A 7,013-nucleotide genomic window follows, 5' to 3' on the forward strand; every position below is an offset into this window, starting at 1 on the left:
ACAGACAACCAATAGGAGATACACAAGGAGGAAAGGAAGCCCTCATTACATCCAAGATATCCAAGATAATGTGTAGGGTATGTTTTAATACTGACATAGTACATGAGGATGAATTGTTGTCGTTTAGGGGAGGAAATCAAGGAATAGTTTAAGTAGAATTTCAGCTTTGGGTGTTGATGGTGGAGCTAGAGCTTCTTCCTTGACAGTCCTTGGGGGGAATGTTTCCCCCTTTTCTGGTTTACAAGACCAGAGTAATATGTGATATACTACAGGGACTCTTCACTTTAGAAGGTTGTTTTCGATGGTGCTTGCGAGTGGTATGAAGATGAGAATTAGGGAGAAGTAGAGGATTGAGGCCAGTTGGCCGATGATTACGTATGGGTGTTCTACTGGTTGGCCACCAATTCATGTTAGTGTTAGTAAGTCTGCTACTAAGAGTCAGAACACGCATTGACTAAGGGGTCGGAACATTATGCTTCGTTGTTTTGACATGTGTAGGGTAGGGATGAGTGCTAGGATTAAGATGGAAAGGATAAGGGCTAATACACCACCTAGTTTGTTGGGAATGGAGCGTAGGATGGCGTAAGCAAATAGGAAATACCATTCTGGCTTAATATGAGGGGGAGTGCTGAGGGGGTTAGCTGGGGTGTAGTTGTCTGGGTCTCCTAGGAGGTCAGGGGAGAATAATACTAGGGTTAGTAGGAGTAGGACTAGGAGGAGAAGTCCTAGGATGTCTTTAATTGTGTAGTACGGGTGGAATGGGATTTTGTCTATGTCAGATGGGATTCCTGAGGGGTTGTTGGATCCTGTTTCGTGGAGGAATAGTAGATGGACGATTACCAGGGCTGTGATGATAAAGGGTAGAATAAAGTGGAAGGCAAAAAATCGGGTAAGGGTGGCTTTGTCTACTGAGAATCCACCTCAGATTCATTCGACGAGCGTAGTACCGATGTAGGGGATTGCTGATAGGAGGTTTGTAATGACCGTTGCTCCTCAGAAGGATATTTGTCCTCATGGTAGGACATAGCCTATGAATGCTGTGGCTATTACTGTGAAAAGTAGGATAATTCCAATGTTTCATGTTTCTAGGAATGTGTAGGAGCCATAGTAGAGGCCGCGCCCTACGTGGATAAAGAGGCAGATGAAAAATATGGATGCTCCGTTGGCATGGAGGTAGCGAATGATTCATCCGTAGTTAACGTCTCGGCAGATATGGGTGACGGATGAGAAGGCAGTTGTAGTGTCTGATGTGTAGTGTATGGCTAGGAATAGGCCTGTTAGGATTTGGAGGATTAGGCAGATTCCTAGGAGGGAACCAAAGTTTCATCATGATGAAATGTTTGAGGGGGTTGGCAGGTCGATAAAAGAGTGATTGATGATTTTAATTAGCGGGTGGGATTTTCGGATGTTTGTCATTAGTGTTCTTATAGTTGAAATACAACGATGATTTTTCATGTCATTAGTCGTGGTTAGATTCCACGTGGGAATAATGATGACATATATTGTGTTTATTTTGAGCGTTATCTTTGTTATTGGTTTTGTAGGTTTTTCTTCAAAACCTTCACCTATTTACGGGGGCTTAGTGTTGATTGTAAGTGGAGGAGTTGGTTGTGGTATTATTATGAATTTTGGAGGGTCCTTTTTAGGGTTGATGGTGTTTTTAATTTATTTGGGAGGAATGTTGGTTGTTTTTGGTTATACAACGGCTATAGCTACTGAGCAGTATCCTGAGGTATGGGTGTCTAATGCGACTGTTATGGGAGTGTTTCTTTTGGGGTTATTGATGGAGGTTATGTTGGTTTTATATGTCCTGAAGAGTGAGGAAGTGGGGGTGGTGTTTAAATTTAGTAGTGTGGGGGATTGAGCTATCTATGATATTGGAAATTCGGGAGTGTTTAGTGAGGAGATTATAGGGGTTGCTGCATTGTATAGTTATGGGGCTTGGGTTGTGGTTGTGACTGGTTGGTCGTTGCTTGTTGGGGTCTTGGTAATTTTAGAGGTTACTCGTGGAGATTAAAAAGTAGTATGCTCAGGGTGAGGGTAATGAGGAATGAGAGGAAATATAATTTGATTTGGCCTTTTTGGGTGGAAATTAGGATTGAGGTCTTTATTTGAAATTGGGAGATGGATTTTGGTAGGATGTTCTCTAGTCAGATTGAGTCTAGTAGAAGTGATGCTGATTTTTGGCTTATTGATAGGTTTGCGAGTGGTGGGAGTCGATGTATAATTGTTGGGTAATATCCTAGGAGGTTGGAGAATTTAAATATGTTGGTGGGGTGTTCTAGTTTTAGGTTGTGTGTGATTAGGCTTAGTTCTAGGGCCAGTGTGAATCCTAGGATGGTTACCGTGAGGGCGGTAAGTTTCATGTAGATGGGCATGGTTATTTCTGGGATGGTTGTAGGGTAGATATTGTTAGAGATGAAGAATCCGGCGAAAATGCTGCCAATTAGGAGGCGTTTAATGGAGTTAATTAGAAAGGGGTTGTTTTCGTTGATTGTGGTTAGAGGGAGGAAGCGGGGTTGTCCCAGGAGTGCGAAGAAGATAATTCGGGTGCTGTAGACAGCTGTGAGGGATGTGGCGATGAGAGTTATTAGTAGGGCTCAGGCGTTGGTGTACGATGTGTTGGCAGTTTCGATGATGAGGTCTTTGGAGTAAAAGCCTGTAAGGAAGGGTATGCCGGTGAGTGCGAGACTGCCGATAATTAGGGATGTGGTGGTGAAGGGTATCGCATTAAACAGTCCGCCTATTTTTCGGATGTCCTGCTCGTCATTTAGGCTGTGGATAATGGATCCAGAGCATATGAATAATATGGCTTTGAAGAATGCGTGGGTGCAGATGTGGAGAAATGCTAGATAGGGTTGATTAATACCGATGGTTACAATTATTAAGCCTAGTTGGCTGGAGGTGGAGAAGGCGATGATTTTTTTGATGTCGTTTTGGGTGAGTGCACAGATTGCTGTGAATAGTGTGGTGATAGCCCCCAGGCATAGGGTAAGTGATTGGATGGTTTTGTTGTTTTCTATTAGTGGATGGAAGCGGATTAGTAGAAAAACGCCTGCTACAACTATTGTGCTGGAGTGAAGTAGGGCTGAGACTGGTGTGGGACCTTCTATGGCCGAGGGAAGTCATGGGTGAAGTCCGAATTGGGCAGACTTGCCAGTTGCAGCTAGTAGGAGACCTAAGAGTGGGAGGTTGGTGAGGTTAGGGTCAAGTATGAAGATTTGTTGTAGGTCTCATGTGTTGGTGTTGAATAGGAATCAGGCTATGGCTATGATGAAACCAATGTCTCCGATGCGGTTGTATAGAATTGCTTGGAGGGCTGCAGTGTTGGCATCTGTTCGACCATATCATCATCCGATTAGTAGGAATGATATGATGCCTACTCCTTCTCATCCGATGAACAGTTGGAAGAGGTTGTTGGCTGTGACTAGGATTATTATGGTAATAAGGAATGTGAGTAGGTATTTAAAAAATCGAGTAATGTAAGGATCTGAGTGTATATATCATAGGGAGAATTCTATGATAGATCATGTTACGAATAGGGCTACTGGTACAAAGATCATTGAGAAGTAGTCTAGTTTGAAGCTTAGGGATAGTTTGAGGGTTTGAATGGTCATTCAGTGTCAGTTTGAGATGATTGTTTCTTGTCCAGAGTGAATAAATATTATGGTAGGAATTAGGCTGGTAATGAAGGCATATGAAATGATGTTTTTTACGTGATGAGGATACGTGCTGTTTTTGTGGGTGTTGAGGATTGATGATATGATTGGTAGAGTTAATACTGATAATGAGGCTAGCATGAGGGAGGAGAATATGTTAATTACTTTTACTTGGAGTTGCACCAATTTTTTGGCTCCTAAGACCAACGGATAGCTCCTATCCTTTAAAAGTTTGAGAGAGCCGTGTTTGTCAGACGCGGAAGCATGAATTAGCAGTTCTTGCATACTTTCTCGGTAAATAAGAAATATTGAGTTTCTGTTTCTAGATCCACAATCTAGCGTTTTTGTTAAACTATATTTACAGTACGTAAAGCCTAGGATGATTTTGGGGTTAAGTGATAGGAGTAGTAGGGGAGTCATGTGGAGGGCTATGAGTGCGTTTTCTCGTGTAAATGAGGGTTTGATGCTGTTGATATGGTGTGTGTATTTTCCTCGTTGTGTAGTAATTAGTATGTAGAGGGAGTAGAGAGCGGTGATGGTGATGTTGGCCCCTATGAGGATGATAGTGATATTTGACCATGAGAATGATGATATTACTACGAATAGTTCTCCGATTAGGTTAATGCTGGGAGGGAGGGCCAGGTTGGTTAGGCTGGCTAATAGTCATCAAGCTGCTATGAGGGGAAGGAGAGTTTGAAGTCCGCGGGCCAGGATTATGGTTCGGCTGTGAGTGCGTTCGTAATTTGAGTTTGCTAGGCAGAATAGTATTGATGACGTAAGACCGTGGGCGATTATTAGGGCTGTGGCCCCTATATAGCTTCATGGTGTTTGGATAAGGACGGCTACAATTACTAGGGCTATATGGCTGACAGAGGCTGACCCCTGAGTTTATGAAAGCCAAGACCCTGCCCCATTGTCAAGTGAGCACTTTGGAGAGAAGTTCTTAAAGGACCTAGAGTCCCAGAAAGTAAGCTGGAGACTCGAAAAGCTATAGAACAGAGCTGTCCAATAGAACTTTCTGCAACAATGAATGAACTTCTCTATATTTGTGCCATCTAATACAGTAACCACTAGCTCCGTGTGGTTATTGAGCGCGCGAAATATAGCTAGTGTGACTAAGTAACTGGATTTTAAATCTCATTTTATTTTAAGCAACTTAAATATAAATAGCTACATGTGGCTAGTGGCTACCGTATTGGACAGCACAGCTACAGAAACTACAAACGAGTGGTTCTCAAACTTAAGCATGCATCACAATCACCTAGAGGCCTGATAAAACACAGATTACTGGATCCTCCCCTCTAAAGTTTCAGATTGAATGGGTATGGAGTGAGGGTTCTAGAATTTGCACTTTTAACAAGTTCCCAGATGATTTTGATGCTGTTGGACCCACACCTTGAGAGCCACTAAACTGTCACCCAACTTTCAGATTCCCAGAACAGAGTGTGGTGCCAGAGAGAGAAGCACTGACAGGTATATAATTACTGGCTTAAAATAGACACACACACACACACACACACACACACACCAGATAGTCACTGGATTTCCTACAATTGCCCCTAGTACACTAGGAGAACAGGAAAGGTGGAGTTCATCAAGGTCATGAACAGTTTTGCTTTGTCTTGGAAAAGATGAGGTTTACTTTTAAATCAGAACATAGTGCATGGCTGCCTGTGTGGCCCTGAGTCTTCGTTCCACTCAAGCAGGGGGCAAAAGAGAAAATCCTATATCAGCATGACCTAACTAGACACCTGGCAAAACTCATATGTCAGGAAACTTGATTAATTTTTCTCTTGCTAGGCGTAGCATCAGCAAAGCACCTAATTTATCCTAGGAATGTTCTATTAAATACCAGTGGGGGTCAAATGCAGCCTCCATCCCTGGAAAACCTATATTTTAGGTATAGGGAAGAAAAGAGAGGCTCCCAACCCTCTTTTAACATTTTTTTCTCATTTAAAAAGGCAGAAGTAGAGGGATCTGCTGTTGTAATACAACAGAGGAATTTCAAAGACGTGACCTTTGTGTCTTAGTCCTAATATTATAAATAAACTTTTCTAAGTGGAAGAATAACACCTGACAGGTTGAGGGAGGGGATGGGAAGAGGTCATTCAGACTGCCTCCTTATTTCTTGATCGGTGCATAAGCGTGCTTCCTTGAAGGTTTCTCAGTGTTAACAACAGCAAAGCATTTTTATCTAATTATCTATAGTGGATTATTGGCATTCTTTTCACCCAAAAATTAATTTTTGGACCATTTTGGATGCCTGATTTTCAAGGAAACAAACTACAATAAAGTACTTTAAGATAAACCCTAATCATAACATTATGTTGCATAATAATTCAGATGGAAAATTTATGCAGCTTGCCATGTGTGGAAAACTTATTGCATAGATAGCTCCGATTTTTCCTGTCTCCATGTATTCACACTCGTTGGTAGTCTCCTCTCACACTGACTCTGGGATTTGCCATATGACTTGCTTTAGCCAATGGGACAGTAACAAACCTGACATAAGCAGAGACTTTAGAAAGGTTTCGCCCATTTCCATTCTCTTCATACTCCTATGCTTTCACAATGATTATACGCTTAGGGCAGTTTGCTACAGGATGCAACAGTGGACCAGAGTCGAGTCTGCCCAGTTGTCCCAGCTAAAGCCCTAAATATATAAGAGAATTTGGCCAAGATTAGCAACGCTGCCTAGCAGACCTGCTACTGACCATAGATTCTTGAGTGAGTTCAGTTAACTGCATCTCAGGCTAGCAAAACTGCCTATGCGAACAGTAGGCCCATGAGAAATAATAAATGATTGTGTTAAATCACTTAGCTTTGGGGGTAATTTGCTACATAGGGTAGAGCTAAATAATACAGCATTTTTCCTTATTAGGGTATCAGTTATATGCTATACCTAGGATGGATGATGATGCGGAAAGAAAGTTACTCATATAAATTTACATTGTTTGGCTGTTCTTATGTTTACTTCAAGCTTTTATTATGGAGTCTATGGGAGGAGAAAGTTTAAAGGAGCAAATTAAAAGCCTTATTCCATTTAGATATCAGAAAGGCATCATCAGTCTGAGCAAATGCAATAAGTTTTTAAACAAAGTGAGGATGCTGACCGGGAGTTTATTTTTACCACATATCATAGTCCTGGAGATCACCCTGAGAAGGAAAAAGAACCCTCCATTTCAGATGCCTCCTCCCAGTCCCTCTGCTGGCTGGCTGTTGTTTCCCTTTTACAACCTCTACTCAGTTTCCAGTACAAATTGGACAAATTGCTCACCAGCATCAGGCTGGTGGCCTGATAGTGTCTTGACAGAACCCCTGGTGATGTGCATCTCTGTTCTCTCCTCAGCTGTC

Source organism: Equus asinus, chromosome 24 (genome assembly GCF_041296235.1).
Source record: "Equus asinus isolate D_3611 breed Donkey chromosome 24, EquAss-T2T_v2, whole genome shotgun sequence".
Taxonomy (NCBI): Eukaryota; Metazoa; Chordata; class Mammalia; order Perissodactyla; family Equidae; genus Equus; species Equus asinus.